The 21,543-nt window shown below is 44.6% G+C and overlaps 1 protein-coding gene across 2 annotated transcripts in view; it reads right to left on the bottom strand.

Moving 5' to 3' along the window:
- The window catches only part of MPP7 (MAGUK p55 scaffold protein 7), a 237,256-nt gene that overhangs the window by 27,395 nt on the left and 188,318 nt on the right, over positions 1 to 21,543 (bottom strand). The gene's annotated exons all lie outside the window — the stretch shown is intronic.

Raw genomic sequence — 21,543 nt, 5'->3', positions numbered from 1 at the left:
ACTTTCAAAAAATTAAAGACACCATAAAAGCATTGTAGATGTAAATGACAAATTCTGCCATGCATCAATATTCGAAGCATAACCTAAACACACACCTGTGGCACAGACAGCATCTACTGTTAAATGAAAAAACAAACTAAATCAGGGAACTCACAGTGTGGGCTGGGCTGAGAACCAGGCTCAGCGGGCAACTCTGAAGTCACTCCACTCTGATGGGATTCCCAGCAAAGGGCTAACCGACCAAGCCAGGTTCACTATCTCCCACGGAAATTCTGTTTTCATTATCTAAAGCATTTGCAATGAAGAAGAACTAGCTTTCACAGTCTCCACTGTGTGCTCATCCACAGGTTATGTTGCATTTTCCCATTTTAAAGACTTAAGTACACTTCATGTCTGCACAAAGAACCCTCCTAAGCTGTCATTTAGTGTGTACTTAAGTTTAGGTGAAAGTTTCTCTTCTCAGTCAACTCCATTTCATTGTCTTTTGCGCCGCTGGCTACTACCTCGTTCTGGTTTCATTTCCTTTCTAGAAGACTGGGGATTATCACACATGCCAATCAAGCACTCAGGAAGTAGGACCAATCAGTTCTCCACCTAACACTGAGACTTGCTCCAAATCCAGACTTCAAGGAGAAGACAGTGTGCTTATTCACACATGGAATCTATATTCTATGTCAGCACCATAGTATATAATAATATGCAAGCACATGTTTAAATATATAAATGTATATTCTCTTTAGAAAGAATATGGGTTAAACTGACTAGGTATAAAATTTTTTAGAAAGGCAAGACATCTTAGTGCCAGTTGTGGAGCAGCACCTTAAGCTGCCACCTGCAACACTGGCATCCTATACTGGAGTGATGCTTCAAGTTCTGGCTGCTCTGCTTCCAATCCACTTCCTGCTGGTACTCTTGGGAAAGCAGCAGAAGATGGTCCTATACCTGGGCCCCCACCGCCCACATGGGGGAGTCTGATGGGAGTTCCAGAGGCCCACCTGTCATGGGCATTTGGGGGGTGAATCAGAGGATGGAAAAATCTGTCTCCCACCCTCTCTCTGTTTCTCTGCCTTTTAAATAAGATAAATTTTTTTTAAAGCAAAATTGAGGTATTTTATAATGAAATGAAAAAAACATTAGAACTGACATGTGTGAATTTTAGGGACTATGAATATAGTGATTATTACCATTGACTTGAGAAATTAATAAAACTTAAAAGCAATTTTTTTAAAGATTCATTTATTTATTTGAAAGAGTTACACAGAGAGAGGAGAGGCAGAGAGAAAGTCTTTCATCACTGGTTCACTCCCCAGATGGCCGCAATGGCCAGAGCTGCACTGATCCAAAGCCAGGAGCCAGGAGCTGACTCCAGGTCTCCCATGTGAGTGCAGGGGCCCAAGGACTTGGGCCATCTTCTACTGTTTTCCCAGGCCATAGCAGAGAGCTGGATTGGAAGTGGAATGGCCAGGACTTGAACCAGCACCTATGTGGGATGCTGGCCTTGCAGGTGGCGGCTTTGCCCGCTATGCTACAGTGGCAGCCCCAGCAATTATGTTTAAAAAAAAAATTACCAGTGACTAAACACAGAATTACCTCAGCTTAGGGATTCAGAGTTTAATGAAAATCAGGGCCGGCGCCATGGCTTAACAGGCTAATCCTCCGCCTTGCGGCGCCAGCACACCGGGTTCTAGTCCCGGCCGGATTCTATCCCAGTTGCCCCTCTTCCAGGCCAGCTCTCTGCTATGGCTAGGGAGTGCAGTGGAGGATGGCCCAAGTGCTTGGGCCCTGCACCCCAAGGGAGACCAGGAGAAGCACCTGGCTCCTGCCTTCGGATCAGCGCAGTGCGCCGGCTGCAGCGGCCATTGGAGGGTGAACCAACGGCAAAGGAAGACCTTTCTCTCTGTCTCTCTCTCACTGCCCACTCTGCCTGTCAAAAAAAAAAAAAAAAAAAAAAGAAAAAAGAAAATCAGTTAAGATCTTAAGAATGGAGTGATAAAATTCATCTGATAATGCATTTCTACAGCCTTCCAAGAGTTATTCTGACTTGGAAGGGATACTGGAGTTATTTGAGGGCAAAGATTGTTGGGAAAAGATTTGAAACAAGGAAAGGGGTGGCCCCAGATCTGCCTTCTAAAGGAAAACACGTGAAGCAGCCCAGGAATGAGACACACCGGGGTCTCTACAGCGAGGGTTCCAGCTCCTGGGTAAGGACAGGGGGAAAGTTCCGTTGTTCCTCATGTTTTCTAGGACACGGGGAAGTTCCCCTTCTGTCCCGGAGTCTTTACCACAGCACACGAGAGGCAGCGAGATCTGCAGGCCACTACCTCGAAGACAGGTGTCTCCTGGGACTTCAGCTGTCCCCAGCCACCTCTGCACCCAGCTCTCTCACTCCCGACAGCTGGCCCAGACTCGAATGCAGTGTGACAGAGTTCTGGTTTGGCCCCAGACCCCACATCTGCCATTCTTTTAGTTATTTCCTCAAAAAAAAAAAAAACCCACTTAATATAATAAAAGTATGTTAATTCCAACGAGTTAATATATATCATATTGCTACTAATACTCTGTGAAGAACAATAAAATGCCTGTGACTAATAAAATATAAAGTGATAGGGATACATTTCCCCCTTTTTTCCTTTTTAAAGATTATTTATATATTTACTTAATTGAGAGGCAGAGTTACAGACACAGAGAAGGAGAGAGAGGTCTTCCATCTGCTAGTTCACTCTTCAAATGGCTGCAACGGCCTGATCTGGGCCCATCCGAGGCCAGAAGCCAGGAGCTTATTCAGCATCTCCCATGTGGGTGCAGGTGCCCAAGGACTTGGGCCACCATCTACTGCTTTCCCAGGCAGTTAGCAGAGAGCTGGATCGGAAGTGGAGCAGCTGGGACTTGAACTGGTGCCCATACGGGATGCAGGCTCCACAAGCGGAGGCTTTACCTCCTATGCCAAGGCACCAGCCCCTAGAGGTACATTTTGAATAAACAAAGCTACTTTCTAGCACTGTAAACTGACTTTTCAATAGATGGGACTAATGTTTCCCTAGCTTTGTTCCTGCCTCATCAGCCTCTCTGAAATCATTTACCTTCATTTCCTATAAACTAGTTGTGAACAGTCATCCCTTAAATAGCAGTTCAAATTTAAATAGTTACAACTCACATAATCCACTGCCCTAATATTCTGTGTGATTTTAGACTGATAAAAATATGTTGTTTAAACTACCTAATAATTTAATCATTTTAGCTTGGTTTGATATAAGTATAGACAACATCATAAAATAATCAACTATTATAATCTATCATCACTTGGACCCCTGAATCAACCTCTTCACTATTCTCATGTAGATTTTCTAAGTTCTATGAATGTTAATTATTTTTTATTCTAATTAGAAAAGCTAGAATGTTCTAATATCAGGTGCATGGTTCATACCTCCTGGAAGTTAATTATAGGAGAAGCAGGTAGAAATATAAACCCCTGGGGCTGGTGCTGTGGCTTCATAGGCCAAGCCTCCACCTGCGGTGCTGGCATCCCATATGGGTTCTAGTCCCGGCTGCTCCACTTCCGATCCAGCTCCCTGATGATGGGCCTGGGAAAGCAGTGGAGGATGGCCTAAGTGCTTGGGCCCCTGCACCCAGGTGGGAGACCCTGAAGAAGCTCCTGGCTCCTGGCTTCAAATGGGCCCAGCTTAGGCTGCTGTGGCCATTTGGGGAGTGAACCAGTGGATGGAAGGCCTTTCTCTCTGCCCCTCCCTCTGCCTGTCTACAACTCTACCTCTCATATAAATAAATAAAATCTTAAAAAAAGAAATACAAACTCCTTTACGAGTATTCCTTGTGCTGGAGGTCTGAGGGAGTGTTTCCTCAACTCACTACAGAGCTACGGATTCTTGGCACAGGAACAGATGGAGCAGGGACATAAATGTGTCGTGCAAAGCAAATAACGTCTGACAGTGAAAACCTGAAAGATTCCTCACCAGCAAATCACAGCTGAACCCAGAATCACAATGCCTGCATCTTGGCAACACACTGGTGCTTCTCCTTTCATCATAAATGACAGAGCAGGGAACAGAGAGACGGTACTGAGATTTCTGAAGTGAGGTGGCGACATCCCAGATGGGGACTGTGCCCTAAAGAACGGCTTGATGTCAGCCATCCAGGCCTCTGTACAGAGCAGGTGCTCACCCACAAGCTGACCAACTGGAATTTAAGAACCCAGTGACAAAAACCCACACGGTCATTCCTATCCCGTTCAAATCGCAACAAAGCAGGCAGGTCACATTTTGCACCTTCCCAAGTTAACATTCTCAGAGGCAGATGGCAGGACCGAGCAGTGTGCCGGTGACTGCCTTAGAGCTGGACGTCACCAGGCTGGCCCCTCAGCGTGGGCACAGGTGGCACCTGTCACTCACACACTCATTCCCAGCAGTTTCGCAGTAGCAACCACCAACCACATGCAATCCACATAGGTCCCAAGCTTCAGCCCCTCATCCTTGGGTTATGAAACGAGAGGCAGGCAGGTGGCTGCCTGGTCACTGGCGAGAGAGAGGCAGGTGGTCTGGTCCAGCACCTACGCTTCCTTGCTGATCTATCAGCTGTGTGGCCGGGGGGAATCTTAGAAACTTGTGTCTAGCAAGAAACAGAGGAACTAAACTAAGAGCCTCATCAGTACACTTTTAATTGAATCTTTATTTTAATTAAGTTTCATAAAAATATTATGAAAGATACGAGATGCTAATATTAAAGCTCAAATGAAATATGCTACACATGTTAAATGCCTGAAGCACCTTATTAAGTAGTAAGGAATTTTAAAAAGAAACAATAGGGAGCTGCCACTGTGGAGCAGTAGGTAAGGCCAGCACCTGCGACGCCAGTATCCCATAGGGGCGCAAGTTCAAGTCCCAGCTGCTCCACTTCAGATCCAGCTCCCTGCTGATGCACTTGGGAAAGCAGTGGAAGATGGTCCAAGTGCTTGGGCCCCTGCATTCACATGGGAGATCCCGATGGAGTTCCTGGCTCTGGCCTGGCCCATCCCTGGCAGTTGAAGTCACTCAGGGGAGATGGATAGACCTCTTATCTCTGTCTCTGAAACTCTGACTTTCAAATAAATAAATCAGTCTTTAAAAAGAGAGAGAGAAAAGATACAACAGGAAGATCGAGTGTGTCTTGACCGTTCCTTTTCCGGCAGATATCTTTCTAGGGCTGGGATATTTCTGTGACCATATTTAAAAAGCATCCTTCCCTCTTATCTTTCCTACTGGTCTCAATCTGTTACTTATTCCTCTGCTCAGGTATGTTCTATATTTACATACCCATATCTTACATTCAGACACACAGGTGCATGTATACAGATACACACACACACACACAGAGTAAGAAAACTAGAAAGGAAAATTTGCAGCCTGGAACAGCCGATAAAGCAGCCAGAACAAAGGTTACACCAAAAGGCATGAAAGCCTCAGTACTGTGCGTGATTAGTTCTCAGACTGCTTCCAAGGTTCTGTTCTCTCTCGGCAGCCAGAGGGGACTGAAGCTGGCCTGCCCTTCTAGGCAGGACACAGGCTGGAACGTCCAAGCTTCAGTCAAATAATGGCTGACATGTCAGAACTCCCAGGCTAATGTAAGGGTGAGCTTCAAGGAGACCAAGTTCTGTGTCAGAAAACAAAGGGGGCTACTGATCATAATACTTGGATCATTATACTTCAGATACTTCAATCAAAACACTTGGTTCCCTTTTTAAAGGGGAGACCAAAAGAACTAGGAACTGGAGCTGAAAGTAAGCAAGGACTCTTTTAGATAAACATCCAAAAAGAACCCAGAACCTACTTATGTTGTGGTGCAAAAATCTAAAGGAAAGAAAAGGAACATTAAAAAGCAACTTAGAGCAAGGGAATGGTTTTCCACAAAATACATTTTTCCCTGCTATTTCACGTTTTTGTAATTTATAATTGGCTCAACTTTTTTTTTTTTCCAGGCAGGCTTTTTTTTTTTTTCAGGGAGCTTACCCACAGCTGCTAGAGATTTGTGTTTTTGAAAGGAATATCACGTTTACTTTATTACAATAGCAAAGTCACTCCAGAGTTAGGACTGGAACTGCAGGTCGGCCCCAAATCGCTAAGGGAACCTGCTGACCTAATGTTTTCCAGCAGACACGGTTTATGGCGACTGGTTAATGAATCTCTTAACTGCAAACTCTATTTACAGTAAAACACGTTTTAAATATAAAGAGGGATATTTACGCGGCTTGCTATTTGCTCCTTCCTTCAATAAGCCTACAATAAACATCTCTGTAGATAGCTTCATTGCACAGTGATTTATTTCACTAGGACAAACTGTCAGAAGTTACAGCTTGGCCAAGCGCTTTGCGGATTGGTTAATAACAACGTCCATTTTCACCCAGGACAGGTACAATCGCTCAGCTCACCAATCTCTCATAAAAGGACTGCTCCACACTTCTTTAAAATCTTCAGTGATTTGACAAGGGGGGAATTGTACATTGCTGCTATTTTCACTGCTAGAGGGGTTGAACTTCTTTTTTATGCTGGTTACTCATTTGCAATTCTTATTTCTTCTGCAAACTGTTATTAACACATTTCGATCATTTTCTGATCTTCATAAACACACACACACACACACACATTTCTTTTAGTAAGGTCGTTGCAAGGTCTTTGTCTTATCCCAAAGACTTTAAAGCTTTTCAATTTCCCTGCTAACTTTTAACAAGAAGAAACTGACAATGTTTAGGAGTCTGAACTTGTCAATTTCCTTCCTTTGTGACTTCTTCCACTGTTGTGAGGACTTTCCTGCCCTTAGCTCTGGTCAGTACTCACCTACATTTTCTCAGGTTTTCAAAAGGAGGTTGTATGGCTTTACACTTAATTTTTTTCATCCCATCTGGAATTACTCACGCGTGATCATGGGCTCAAGCTCATGAAGTGTGGCTGTAACCTGATATTTTTCTAAATAATTACCCCGTGGTCCCAACAATACTTCGAGACAATCCCTTTTACCACTTGGGGTTGATGCACATGTGTGGACTCGCTATCAGACTGCTGCCCATGACGTAAGCAGAGTAAAAAGGTTATTCCTGGGCTGTGTTTCACTCATGCTCTCAAAAGCCGTGGAGATTTACAGAGAACTTACTAGATAACAGGCCCTACTCGAAGCACTTCATGTAGAAGACTTCATTCCCAGTGAGGCAGGAAGCCACCATCCACGTGTTTGTTAAGAAGCCTTTTTGGGGGTCATAAAGAAATGACTGCCAAGGCTTTGTCTGGGTCAACTGGTAAATGACAAAACAAAGCCACAAGGAGACCTGGAAATGCCCGCCTACACATGGAGAGGCACCGTGGGAAAATGACACACCTGCTGATACTGCGAGAAATAATTTCATAGGGAAATTATCAAGGAAGAGCAGTGGCTTAATTTAGGGATCAAAAACATAAGCAGTTGTTTCTGGTAGAAGGTTCTTTTCCCTCCCAAATATAATGATATACAATTATTTTAGAGTCCTCTGGTTTCAGGATGTTGTGTAAAAACCCAAGGACCTGTGTGACTACGCCACTGGCCTGAAGGTGCTCCGGGGAGAGGGGCCTGGAGGACAGGCAGCAAACACAGTCAGAGAGAAGGGACAGGTTCCAGGGCGCCATAGCTCCGGCATGACTGGCATTCACACTCCTGTGTCACATGCCAGAGAGGGCTCCAGGCACAAAGAAGTAAGACATGGGGGCTGGCACTTTGGCATTGCAGGTAAAGCCACAGCCTGCAGCACCTGCATCCCATATGGGTGCCAGCTCGAGTCCCTGTTAATGCATCTGGGAAAGCAGTGGAGGATGGTCCAAGCACTTGGGCCCCTGCACCCACAGGGGAGACCTGGAAGAAGCTCCTGGCTCCTGGGTTTGGATTAGTTCAGCTCTGGCCACTGCAGCCATTTGGGGAGTGACCCAGTGGATGGAAGACCTCTCTCTCTCTCTCTCTCTCTCTCTCTCCCCCACTCTGCTTCTCTGTAACAGACAGACATGCTGACAGCCTGATGTGATCAGTTTACCCTTGCATGCACTGAATCAAGAAAGTGTGCCCTGGAAAACAGTATCACCTGTTAATCAGAAGAGAAGTGAGGAAGGCTGGAGGGAGGGAGGGAGGGAGGGAGGATCTGCTGGTGGCCACTAAAAACTATTCTCAAATACTTTAAGGAGTTTTCACAATGGGGACCATGATGTTTATTTCTGCAAGTGTTCTCATCATTCAGATCTGACTTCGACATTTAAGGAAAAAAGTAAATTTGGGCAACTGTGATTTGGTCATGTCCAAAGCTATTTCACAACATCACATTGTGCAAAATCAGCCATCAAAAGTGTTAGTACCTGTATAAGTAAATGAAGACATCGTTATCATTATTAAAATAAGCTTCCTGGCCAACGTTGTGGTTGCAGGATAGTAGGTTAGATTAAGCTAACACCAGTGATGCTGACATCCCATAGGAGCACTGGTTCTAGTCCCAGCTACTTCAATTCTGATTTGGCTCCCAGCTAAGTCCAAGTGCTTGGGTCCCTTCCGCTCACGTGGGAGACCCAGATGGAGTTCCAGGCTCCTGATTTTGGCCTGGCCTAGCCCAGGCTGTGCTGAGTATATTTGGGAAACAAACCAATAGATGGAAAATCTCTCCCTCTGTCTGTGTCTCTCTCTGTCACTCTCCCTTTCAAATAAATAAAAATTTTGAAATATATAGCACCATGGAAACGCATTTGATATAATAATGGGAAAAGCTAGACGGAATGTAATAATCATATTTACACTAGAGTTTTACACTTTTTACAAATGTGAAAATTGGTATGGATACAGAAACACAGAAAGACAAAGAACAGATAATGGTTGCGTTAGAGAGGGCTGTGGGTAATTACTTTGTGCTATTTTTCAAACTCTTCATCCTGTCGCATTATTTCACAAACTGATGAAAGCAGAGTCCACAGTCTATAAGCAGTGTGACAAATGATCTCCAGCGCTAGCAGGAGCATTTGCCAGGCTACACAGACACGCAGCACGAAACCCGTGTTCATTACATCCCAGAGTGAAGCTCTCGCCGTGAATACACTGAAGCGGTTACGGTCAAGCTTGCGTATTTACAACACTTACGGATAGTTGATAAATCCAAACATGAAGAAAGCAATGAGAGCAAAACCACTGAAAATGATTTAGAGAGAGAGAGAGAGATGTTGGGATAAGAACGCTACAGATCAAGGATCATGGAAGACGGGCAAAGATCCAGGATTTTCATCGAAGAAAGGAGAATATAAAAGAAAAGGACTTGAGAGTTTGGAAATCTGACAACCAAACTAATAAAACGGAAAGTCACTAACTGCCATATTCTTCAGCTGCCGCGAGCAACTTCAATGTAAATTTGCAATGTAAGCATTCGTGTTTAATGATCTCATGTATTCATAAAATTCCAATTTTATAAAAACTGCATGATTAGCATCTTATGAATAAACATATCCATTAACACAAAAGACCCTCAAAGAAAGCCAAAGTAATCTACCACCCACACGGACAGCCCCAGAAACTGTCAAAGTGAGAGGATGGGGGGCTTACTGTCGATTCAGAGAGAGAGAAAGGATAGTATTACATTATCCTCCTGCAACTTTTCAGATGACACAGAGTCCATCTTCAACTATATTTCTTTTACATAACCAACTCTCCCAATACCATTGGCTACTATGCATTTCTAACATTTAAATACGCTTTTACTATGTTTAAATGACATGTTCACAGCACAGCTCGTCTTAAGTGCATATCTTGAATCTTAACAGAATTACACTGCTCACAGGTACTTCAAAAATTACAGGCTTAGAGATGATTTAAAACTCCTGCTTGTAAAAGAAATCCGCTTATTTGATGCAAGCGGTCAAAAAAACAGCTTGTATCTTAAAAGCAGTTAAAAATAAATATTTAAGTTCTTTTTTTTCTCACCTTAAATACACCATAGTGTGGATTTCATTTTGTTGTAGTTGGAAAAACTACCACAAGCAGTGTATGTAAATTATTTTTTGCTTCTTAAACTATGGGATGGTTTGACCAGGCAAATATTTAACTGGTTCAACAAGCTCTTTATTCGTTACAAGGAAGAGAATTTTTAAGTATAAAGTTAACTTTTTTTAAGATTTAAAAAAACAAACAAACATGTAGACATTAATATAAACTAAGCAGCTGGAAATTATTAGACAATGTTAGATTTCTGACAACAAAACACTGAAAACATCTATTAAAAATAAACCTTTCAAATATAATGCCACTGCTGTTAGCACAGATCGTAACCAACAAGTTAAAAAATGACCTAGCCACCGGCTCTGAACACAAAATTATGATTGAAATCGTGCTCCCATAGTGCATCAATCAAAATTAACCCGAGACCATGAAGTTGATAACTAAGAACATTTAAAAGTGTTCTCTAAGCAAAGACAGTGGAAGGAGGACTACACAGAGCTGAAATGCAACACTGACCCTCAGCAGACTGGGGTGCTCAGTTGACTAGATTCACCTTATAAACGCACGGTTGGAAAAAGAAACAAGCACCACACTAAAGACATACGAGCTAACATCATCACAGCTTACAGTCACGTTACAGAGAAAGGGAGAAAAAGTGTTTTCAAACAAATTAACAGAAAATTCATCTCTGGAGTGGCACACAGTTGCTCCCAATAAAACAAAGATCTGTCCAAATGCCATCTACACACGTAAATCTTTCAGCCCATCTCAAGGGCAAAGAAAAGGAACGAAAAGTCACAGCAAGCATGGAATGAAACCATGGGCGCTTACTTCAGACATTAACCAGCAATTTCCAAGGCAAACAATTATCACGTCTTCAAAGTGCTCCTGGTACCACTCACAATTATTTTTAAAGCTCAGCACAGCATCCCCATTAAAACAGAGAAAAAGAAACCATATTAGGATCCAATTTTCTGCCAGCCAGCTAATAAAGAAATGAATTCTTACTTACACTTCCAAAATTATGCAAAAAATACAGTATGCACACATAAAATTGCACATAAAAATACAGTTCTGAACTGAAGGGAAAATTGGATTTGAATTTTTAATATATACTTTTGTAAGCTGAGTCCATCCATGCAACCTATAATTCTGGGAATGGTTTTTTTCCTTTTTTTTTCTGTCAGAAAAAATATTTCCAAGTAGTATTCCAGACATGTTGAGATTATGCAGAGTTCCTTCTTGTTCAAGAACGAGCCTGAACCACTTTTGAAAGAATGCTCCTAAATGTTCTTTTGGTCTCAACTTTTTTTTTTTTTTTTGGACAAAATATTACAGCAAACAATTTGGTCCTAACTGTAGTTACCTATGTCACATTCTTGAACAAAAAGATCAAATATTGGGGCAGACGGACATGTTTACTGGATTTATAAAACAGAACACATTGAGGATCAATGGTACTTAAATGGAAGAGAACAGGGAGAAATAAGGAACAGGATTAGGAAAAAACAAACGGAATGACAGGATGAGGTGGTTAAGTACAAACAGTTACGAGAAACGACAGCATAGACGAGTTTGTTTTTTATTTAACTGTATGGTCATCCCTTGTTGAGCTACACAGAAAAAAGCAGTCTGAACTTCCGTTAAGCCCCCAAACTGATCTTGTTTTAAAGGAATGCATGTAGGACTGTAGCAAAGGGCAGAAGTGGAGGAAGATGGATTTTTCAGGAGACCGGTTGCAAGGAAAAACTAGGTAAGAAAACAGATACCTGATAAACAGTGCTTTGTGAACTAATCAGGGAAAATTTGCATTAATGAATTCACCAGAAGAAAACACTGTCATTCCCACCCATGTCAGGAAAGAATTATTTTTTCGTGTGGATGATTCTGTAGCACCGTAGGAAAAGGGGCACTTTTAAAGCTGACTGTTCTAATTAAGAAGCAGTTACACGTTCAGAGGGGGACCACTGCTCACCACCCACCAAAGCGAAACACAATTTTCAAGAGCCTATAATGAGAGTCAGTGAATTATTCCCAATCGTGTGTGTGTGTGTGTGCATAAAATAAACGGCTTCACCACCTTTATGCACTGGCAGCCCTTGATGGATAGGGGTTCCACTTTCAAAGATGTAATTTTCCGCAATTCATATTTATGGGATGTCATAAGTTTTCCCTCGTGTTACGATTACAGTATTTTCTGCAAACTCCACGTAACTTCTATGGCCCAGGCCCCCTTTCTCCCTTCTTTCGAGTGATAATGGGCAGATCTTCTTCACTGATGAAACTCCGACTTACAAGAAACGAGGTGTGGCACACGTCGGCTGAGAGCCACCGCCACACCGTTCTCCACTATCAGACGGCTTACTGAACCCAGCTTTCAAGTACTCACCTTATAAACACTGACATTCAAATCTTGGATTGTCAGATGACTTCTCTCCAAGACTGTCCACCGAAGATGATTCTGGTGCAGAATACATTTTTCAAAACTAGGACTCGCCATCAGGTGAAGGGTTATTGACATATGCTCTTTTGATCCCGTAGATACTTTGGAAAAAATGTGCAAATGAGCTATCTTCATCGAGCTGACAAGCGGCCACTGGGGGCCGCCCCTTTGATGCCGGGGTGTTCTGTCTGTGGGTGAATCACTTCTGTTCCTTCTGTGACTCACGAAACACAAGGCAAGGATGCAGGTGATGGACAAAGGCAAGGTGCTCTGTGGCCTTGGGGACTCAGCTGCCACCCGGGAGGCCTGTGGCCCATTTCAGAGGGCCTGGGATCGCATCCCGCCTCTGCCTCTGAGGCAACTTCCCAATACCGTGCCTAGGAGGCAGTAGGTTTTAGAACAAGTCAGCTTCAGATGGAGCTCCTGGCTCCTGGCAGGCACTTGGGGGAGTGAATCATCAGACAGAAGACTTCCCCTCCATCCCCACCCTCATTCCTTCTGCCTTGCAAATAAATAAATAAATAAACAAACAACCCCCCCCCCCAAAAAAAGTAAGGTCTGGGACCAGTGCTGTGGTGCAGCAGGCTAAACCCCTATTTGCAGTGCCAGCATCCCATATGGGTGCCAGTTCGTGGCCCAGCTGCTCCTCTTCTGATCCTGCTCTCTGCTGTGGCCTGGGAAAGCAGCAGAAGCTGGCCCAAATGCTTGAGCCCCTTTACCCACATGGGTGACCCAGAGGAAGCTCCTGGCTCCTGGGTGCTGGCTTTGGATTGGCCCAGCACTAGCCGCTGTGGCCGACTGGGGAGTGAACCAGCAGATGGAAGATCTTTTTCTCTGTCTCTCCATCTCTCTATCTGTAACTCTGCCTCTCAAAAAAATATCTTTTCTTTAAAAAAAAAAAAAAAAAAAAAAAAAAAAAGTAAGGCCCTAAGGTAAGAGAGGATCTCAGAGATGTTTCTAGGTAGTTCTTGGGAAAGCTCTCATAAGAAAGTCAAATTTCTGGCACTCCCTTGTCTGTTTTCCAGAGCTGCCTTAGAACCAGACAAAAGGGCCACGTACCAAGCACAGAGGCCAGCTGACCCTGGCTACGTGAGCCAGACATGTTGAGATTATGCAGAGTTCCTTCTTGTTCAACCAGCGTGTGTGCAGGTGCTGTGATGTACCTGGGAAGGAGGTTCTCTCTCCTAGGTTCTGCTGGGTCCCCAAATCTTACGCCCCTGTACGTGATATGCAGAGACCAAAATGTTATAACCGTTTTGGTTGACCTGCGCCATTGAGACACATTCTTATAGTGAGAGAAACATTTGACGTGGAAGACATATCAGATCTCGGGAGGAAACATTCTTCCTCAATGCAGTAACTACCACAGACGTATTCAGAGCAGGAGAGGAGAAAGTGATGGCTAACTTTATCCGGCCACGGTGCCCAGATATTTGTTTGAACACAACTCTGGATGTTTCTACATTTTGGATGAGAATAATGTTAAGACTGGCAGGCTGTGAGCAAAGCAGGCTTCCTTCCAGGATGTGGCCTTGTCTAGCCTGTCAAAGGACTTGACCCAAACTGACCTCCCATGACCACCAAGAAATTCCACCTGTGGACCCTTCCAGTCTTCATTTCTCTCTCTCCACGAAAGGGTGCTGGATTTTTTGCCCAAGGCTCTTCCACCCAGCCGAGCTCTGCACGCTGATCAGGAAGGTCTCCAGGAAGCTCCCTGTCGCGATATCTGTGGTCAGGGCTCACTCTGCATCCCATGGGACCCTTCAGCAGCATCTGTCACAGTCAATCGCTCCATCCTTCTTTGAGGTTCTGCATTCACTTGGCTCCCGGGAAAAAAATCACACACATGCTTTTCCTCCTCCTCGACGTGGAGTTCTTTTCTTACCCGTTGCTAGGCTTATCCCCCTGGGGATCTCATCCAGCTTCATGGCTTCCAGTATGGTCTGTCGTGGATGACACCCAAGTTGATGGCCTGAACTCAAGGGCTGTCTGCCCATCTGCCTAGCTGACATTTCCATTTAGGTCTCCCTCAGACTGTGTCCCACACAGAACATCCAAACTTCCTCTACCCCACCCCCATAGCCTCTGCTGTCTCAGTAAATGGGAGCTCCATTCTTGCAGCTTCTAACTCCAAATACTGTCTACACCATCGTGATACTCCTATTTGTCTGAAAATACTGTCAGTGCTACCTTCAAAATCTATCTAGGGTCAGCGTTGTAGCATGGTAGGTTAAGCTTCTGCCTACGGTGCCGGCATCCCATATGGGCGCTGGTTCAAGTCCTGGCTGCTCCACTTCCGATCCAGCTCTCTGCTATGGCCTGGGAAAGCCATAGAAGATGGCCCAAGTCCTTGTGCCCCTGCACCCTGGTGGGAGACCCAGAAGAAGCTCCTGGCTTGGATCAGCCCAGCTCTGGCAGTGGCAGCCATCTGGGTAGTGAACCAGCAAATAGAAGACCTCTCTGTAACTGTGCCTCTCAAATAATTAAAAAAACAAAACAAAACATAAAACTGCATCTGGGAACTGATGCCTTCACATCGCCTCCACTGATGCCACTGAGATTCAGGAGTTCTCTGCCGCTGCCCTCGCTCCCTTACACTCTGTTCTCAACATGTGAACCCACGTGAGCCTTAAACATCGGCCAGGTCATGTCAGAGCTCCGCCCAGGATCCTTCAAAGAGTTCCCGTCTCACAAAAAAGTAGAGTCCCACTCCTTCCAGCCAGAACCATTCTGTTACCCTGACAACCTCAATTGTGATCACCCCCACCCTTGTCCACGCTACCTGACCACACTGGTCTCCCTTGTGATCCTGTCGCAGGGCCTTTGTACATGCTCCTGCCACTGCCTGGAATGCTTACAGCCCACACAGCTCCCTGCAGGCTTTTGTTCAAATGGGACTTCAAGGAGGTTTTCTTGAACCAGCCTATTTAAATATGAGAGCGCAAGGCTGTTGCTATGGTAACTCTGGTGCCTAGTACAGTGTCGGGAATACAAGAGGCAGTCAGTAGATGCATACTTTTTTTTTTTTTTAATTCAGAAATTGTATTACAAGCAAGTTATACTCTGTAAATACCAGCGACAACTGCCAACCGGGGCTGATCTGCTTGTCTCTTGAGGGAAGACATGGGAAGGGCAATCCTGCCTTGAGTTGCCTCGTACGTTCCGGTGGGTGGCGGGCTATGTAAGGATGAGGATGTGTGCTGGGAGGGATGTGGTTAAGTGACTCTGCCGTTGTGTATCCACCATGGAGGGCGCTTGCGCAAGCTCCCATGTCCCAGCGATGGAGTCTCCGGGGATCACTGTCCTGTATGCAACCAGTTGGTGACCAAATGGTCATTATGTGGGTGTTGTGTTCGACTTCTCAAACAGCTTATTAAACACAGCCATATGAAACTGCTGACGTCCTGTTACATTTTGAGCAAACAGTAATTTCCTATGTTTCCACCTTGCTAAAAACATACATTTTATAATAAATTTTATATGAATAAAAATATATGAATATATAACTTTATATTAATTTCAGCATTACTTTGAATGATTCACAAATTTGGCTGGGTACAATGTAAAATATCTACATGCCATGGTCTGGCACAGCAAAAGCCAAAACATAGCAAAAGATGTGAAGACAATGTGGGTAACAAAGGATTAACTTTTATAACCCAGAAAGAGCTCATCAAATTAATGGCAGATTGATAAAGAACTTGAACAGCAAAAAGGGCAACAATATAGCTATTCAAGAGGGAAAAAAAGGGGAGGGGGGACTGCTAAACCTTCACAGAATTGCCCAAAGTCACAGCAGAAGAGGGCATTGCAAAAAGTTCAAGGAGGGACCAGTGCTGTGGCACAAATGAAGCCTCTGCCTGTGGCACCAGCATCCCACATGGGCACTGGTTCAAGACCTGGTTGTTCAGCTTCCAATCCAGCTGCCTACTAGAAGACCCGGAAGAAGCTCCTGGCTCCTGATCGGCCCTGCTCTGGCCATTTGTGGAGTGAACCAGAGGATGGAAGACCTCTCTGTCTCCCTCTTTCTGTCTGTAACTCTGCTTCACAAATAAATAAATAAAATCTTCAAGAAAAATAAAAAGGTCTATGGAGGGGCTAGCATTGTGGTATAGTGGGTTAAGCCACCACATGCTAAGTGAGCATTGCACAATCTACTGGAGCCCCAGGTTGAGTCCTGGCTGCTCCACTTCCAATCCAGCTCTCTGATATTTGCACCTGCAAAAAAGGACTTGGGCACCTGCCACCCACATGAGAGACCTGGATGGAGTCCGTGGCTCCTGGCTTCAGCCTGGCCTGTCCCTTGTTGTTGTGGGCATTTGGGGAGTGAACCAATGAATGGAAGTCTAATCTCTCTGTCCCCCTCTCTCACTCAAATAAAAAAAATAAATGATTTTTTTAAAAAAGAAGTTCATGTAAAAATGGAATTAATTTTGTTCTGGTGCAAACACACACACACACACACACACTGAAGTCCATGCAGTTTCTCTCCATAATATGCATTTTCCATGAGCTTTTGGGAGCCCGCTCTATTTTAGGGTGTTTAATAAACACACACTGTTACCACAAAACAGTCTTGCCATTTCTGTTAGCGTGATAAACTATGAGGCTGCTTTTCAACACACGTAAGACCTGCAGGTGTTATCAGAATTTGGCTTTTTCTGGGGAAAACCAGAAACCTCCAAGATAATCAATTTGTGCAATCTCTTTGTAATGAAGCAATTCTTCAAGAATTTAAATATTGCAATGTCTTATGATCAAACTTGCATGTTCCACAAAGAACCAACTTGTAACCTTTGGTTGTCAGTTGGAGCATTTTCTTAAAATAAGAAACACTTTGAGTTGATGTGTCCCATGTCACTCGTAAAGGAAATATTCTTTTTAAACAAAGTCTTTTCTGTGTGTGCTCCCTTCTTAAGCTATCTTCCTAGGTCCCCTTGCATTATGGCATCTACAGGAAATTCTAGGTGCACAGACCTCATGGTGCGCAGGTTAGAGCAAGTCTTCAGACATGAAAGAAATGGTTTCAGGACGAGTGTGCATTACAAACCCCAGGGCCACACTTCCGCCTTTGCCACAGTAAAGTGTGGAAGAGACACTACCATGCCTGCGACCCAGAGCAGGACGGAGAGAACAGCTGTGCTTGAGCCAGAGCCTGATTCAAGAGTCAGGCAGGAGAAGTCTGAGCTGCAAACGGTGTTAACATGAGGAATCTTCAAAAAGTGCATGGAAAATGTCTACTTTGAAACTATGCACGGCTTTCTATATTTTCTTTTTTTTTTTTGCATCAGAATTAAAAAAAAAATATTTGAAAGGCAGGGTTACAGAAAGAAAGTAAGAGAAATCCTCCATCTATTGGTTCACTCCCCAAATGCCTACAATGGCCAGAACTGGACCAGGTGGAAGCCAGGAGCCTGGAGCTCCATCCGGGCTTCCCACATGGGTGCAGAGACCCAAATACTTGGTCCATGTTCTGTTGCCTTCCCAGATGCGTTAGCAGGAAGAAGAGTGGAGCATCCAGGACTCAAACTGGCACTCTGCTAGTGTTGCAAGTGGTGGTTTAACCCACTGCGTCACCTTGCTGGCCCCTAAACTTACCTATTACTTCCACTTTCTGGAAGCACCCTCATGCATTCCATACAACATTCATCCCTCGAGCAGCTTTGTTGTCCCATTTTTCTCTTGAGTTCCTGGGCGAACTTCCTCAAGGTTGCGCATACACATGCAAGTACATGCGAATGGGCGATCCTGCCTCAACACAGCTAAGATGACAAGGGCCGGGGGAAGGGTGGGGGTGGGCTGCAGAGTTCGTGCCCCATTCACTGGCCTGGGGGTAGCTCGGCTGCAGCTACTTAGCTGCATCAGGAACTGCAGACCTCACTAACTCAAATCTTCTTTTGTGCCAAAGGAGCCAGAAATCTTTATAGGCAATCTCTCAAGTTGACACGGAAATAAACAAAAGAGATCCTCCAAACACAGTCCTGCACATGGTCTGTCAGCCACCAGGTCGACAGGGTTGGTGGGGTTCATGATATTCCCAAGAACTGGTCCCCTATTCTCATCTGTCACTCACTGGGTGATGCACAGTGGCTTCCAGGCAACCACTTCAAAGAGCCGGGAAGTCTGCATGATGAAGTTCACCTGCTGATGCCACAGGCTTTTACCCGACATGCTCCTGGGGCCCTCATCCCACCTACCTGCTCTCCCCAGGGCTCTAGCAATCACCTCTTCTCTCAGGCAGGCACCTGGTCCTCTTGTCAGCCCTGTCACCCCACAGATGACAGTAGACATTCCTGCTGCCCCCCCACCCTCAATGAGAACTGCCCTGAATTCAACTGCTACCTCCCCTCCACTCTCACCTCCGCCACTCCTTCTGCCACCTCTGTTACCCTTTGTCACCTCTCCTACTCCTTGACACTTTACAAATTTGGCTCCCAGGTGAATTATTTCTCTGATGCAAGCCATGGCTCCAAGTTGCTCTAAAGAAACCCAAAGAACTGGTCATCCCTTCACTTCTGGACTTTCAAAGTCTATCAACTGACTAAATGTTCACATTCAGAAAGTCCTAAATGCTAGGAGACAGATAAAGATTTAGAACCCATTATTTTTGGATGAAATCTTACACAAAGAATAACACTGGGTGCAAAACTCGGGCAGAAAACTATGAGAGGAGTCCATTCCTTGGCTTGCCATTGAAGGTCTCACCTCACCAAGCAGCCAAACTGAATTTCTAGTCCCATCACCTACACATCCCCCAAGGTTAACCACGTCTGGCACTCTGCACCGCTCACCCCTTCCCACACTGTCACTTCCGCCTCTCTCCCCGGCTGCTACCTAGATGTCCACCTGAGTGACGATCCAGCACTGCTGTCCAGTCTTGTGGGGCTGAGTGCCTGCCTGCTCCGGCTGGGGTATCAGTCCCTCTCTGGTCACAGCATTTTCTACGGCACTCATCAGACACTGCTTTGTGTGACAGCTATCCATCCACTCGGTGTGAATCCTATCATCAGCCAACGAATGGTCAAAGGCCTTTCAGTGGTTCTTGACCTCTTAGGGGAACAGATGTGTGCACTGATGGCCATGCATCTCATCATGTCCTCCCACACGGATACCAGCATGGTGGTGAGGCTTGCTCTTGCCCACAGGACATCAACAGCTGAGCCCAATCACAGGCTGCAAAGCTCCACCATGCTGACCCAGATCAGCAGATCTGAGAAATGACCACGGAGTTCTGAAGACAAACAGGTTGCTGTTTTGAGACATTCAGCTTCTAGGCACTAAGGGGAGGTGGAATATTTGGTGTACTGTACTCTTCTGAAATGAGTAAATTTTCTTTTTGTACTTAATACCATTGGTTGAACTCCTTATGTTATACAGAATTATTATTATTAGGTGTTTAAATCCAATTGAAAATAGATCCCAGTAAAAAATACAAGTGGGAATAAGAGACGGAGGAGCTGTACAGTTAGGCACACAGTTCCATGGACTTACTCCTAAGGGTAAAGCTAAAAACTTGCCATGGGACTCCAAATCTCATTAAGCTGGGTGGTACTAAAGCCTCTTACATGTTAAAGTGATCATATTAAAGTGTGTAACTGATCATATACAAAGGATTAAGTGTCAATGGGATCACATAGAATTAAAAAGGGGAAAATGGGCCGGGCCATGGCTCACTAGGCTAATCTTTCGCCTGTGGCGCTGGCACCCTGGGTTCTAGTCCCGGGTTCTAGTCCCGGTTGAGGCGCCAGTTCTGTCCTGGTTGCTCCTCTTTCAGTCCAGCTCTCTGCTGTGGCCCGGGAAGGCAGTGGAGGATGGCCCAAGTGTTTGGGCCCTGTACCCACATGGGAGACCAGGAGGAAGCACCTGGCTCCTGGCTTCGGATCGGCGCAGCACACCAGTAGTAGCAGCCATGTGGAGGGTGAACCAACGGAAGGAAGACCTTTCTCTGTCTCTCTCTCTCTCTCTGACTGTCTAACTCTGCCTGTCAAAAAAAAAAGGGGGGGGGGGATGATCCAACATGGGAAGCAGGCCATACAGCAGACTCATAGAATGACAAATTCCCTAAACAGCACTCTGACCTCAGAATCAGCCCTTAAAGCATTTTGATTTGGCTGAAAAGCCCATAAGAGCATTTCAGGCATGGAAAGCTGAGACACTGTGGTAAAAAATGATCTATTTGAAGGATCTCTGTGAGTGAGATTCCAGTGGAAAGAAGGGGCCATCAAAGAAGGAGGTACCTTTCTCTGAAGGGAGGAGAGAATTTCCATTTTGCTGATGGCCCTGTCTAAATAATATCAGAGTTTGTAGACTCAAAAAGCTTCCATAGCCTTGGCAGCTCATGACAAGAGCCTCAGGTGATCACTAATGTCATACAAAAGACTGTCAATTGTTAAATCAATAGAAGTCACTGTGCACTTACTCCCCATGTAGGATCTCTGTCCTTAATGAGTTGTACTATGAGAATTAATGGTAAAACTTGTATTCAAACAGTACTTTATACTTTGTGTGCCTGTGTGGGTGCAAGTTGTTGAAATCTTTACTTAGTATAGAGCTGGTCTTCTGTATATAAAGATAATTAAAAATGAATCTTAATGAAGAGTGGCATAGTGGGTTAAAGCCCTGGCCTGCAGTACTGGCATCTCATATGGGTACCGGTTCTAGTCCCAGCTGCTCCACTTCTGATCCAGCTCCCTGTTAATGTGCCTGGGAAAGCAGTGGAAGATGGTCCAAAATGTCTCTCTGTTTCCCTTTCTCTCTGTAACTCTAACTTTCAAATAAGTAAAATTAAAAAAAAAAAAAAAGAAAATAGAACCGAAAGTTATCAAAGATGAAGTTATTTAGAAGCTTTGAATATCACAATGCACCAGATGACTTAGAAAAGGCCATATGTTAATCAAGTTGTTACTTAGCACCAAGGGGATGTTTTTCCTTACTCTATCAAAATTATTTACAACAGCTAACAAAGAGTAGCATACAGGAAGTTTCTAGAATGATCCTGAAAGCCCCAGTTGCTTCCCCTGTGGACTCTCAGAGCATGCTTCTAAAAGGTGCTCGTTTACAACAAAATATATATATAACACCATGCCTTTGAAGAGAACAAGAAGTCCTCCCCCAAGGCCAAGTGCTCA

This window comes from Lepus europaeus, chromosome 14 (genome assembly GCF_033115175.1).
Source record: "Lepus europaeus isolate LE1 chromosome 14, mLepTim1.pri, whole genome shotgun sequence".
Taxonomy (NCBI): Eukaryota; Metazoa; Chordata; class Mammalia; order Lagomorpha; family Leporidae; genus Lepus; species Lepus europaeus.
Note: the sequence above shows the minus strand (reverse complement) of the source record. Positions and strands in the feature narration are given on the sequence as shown.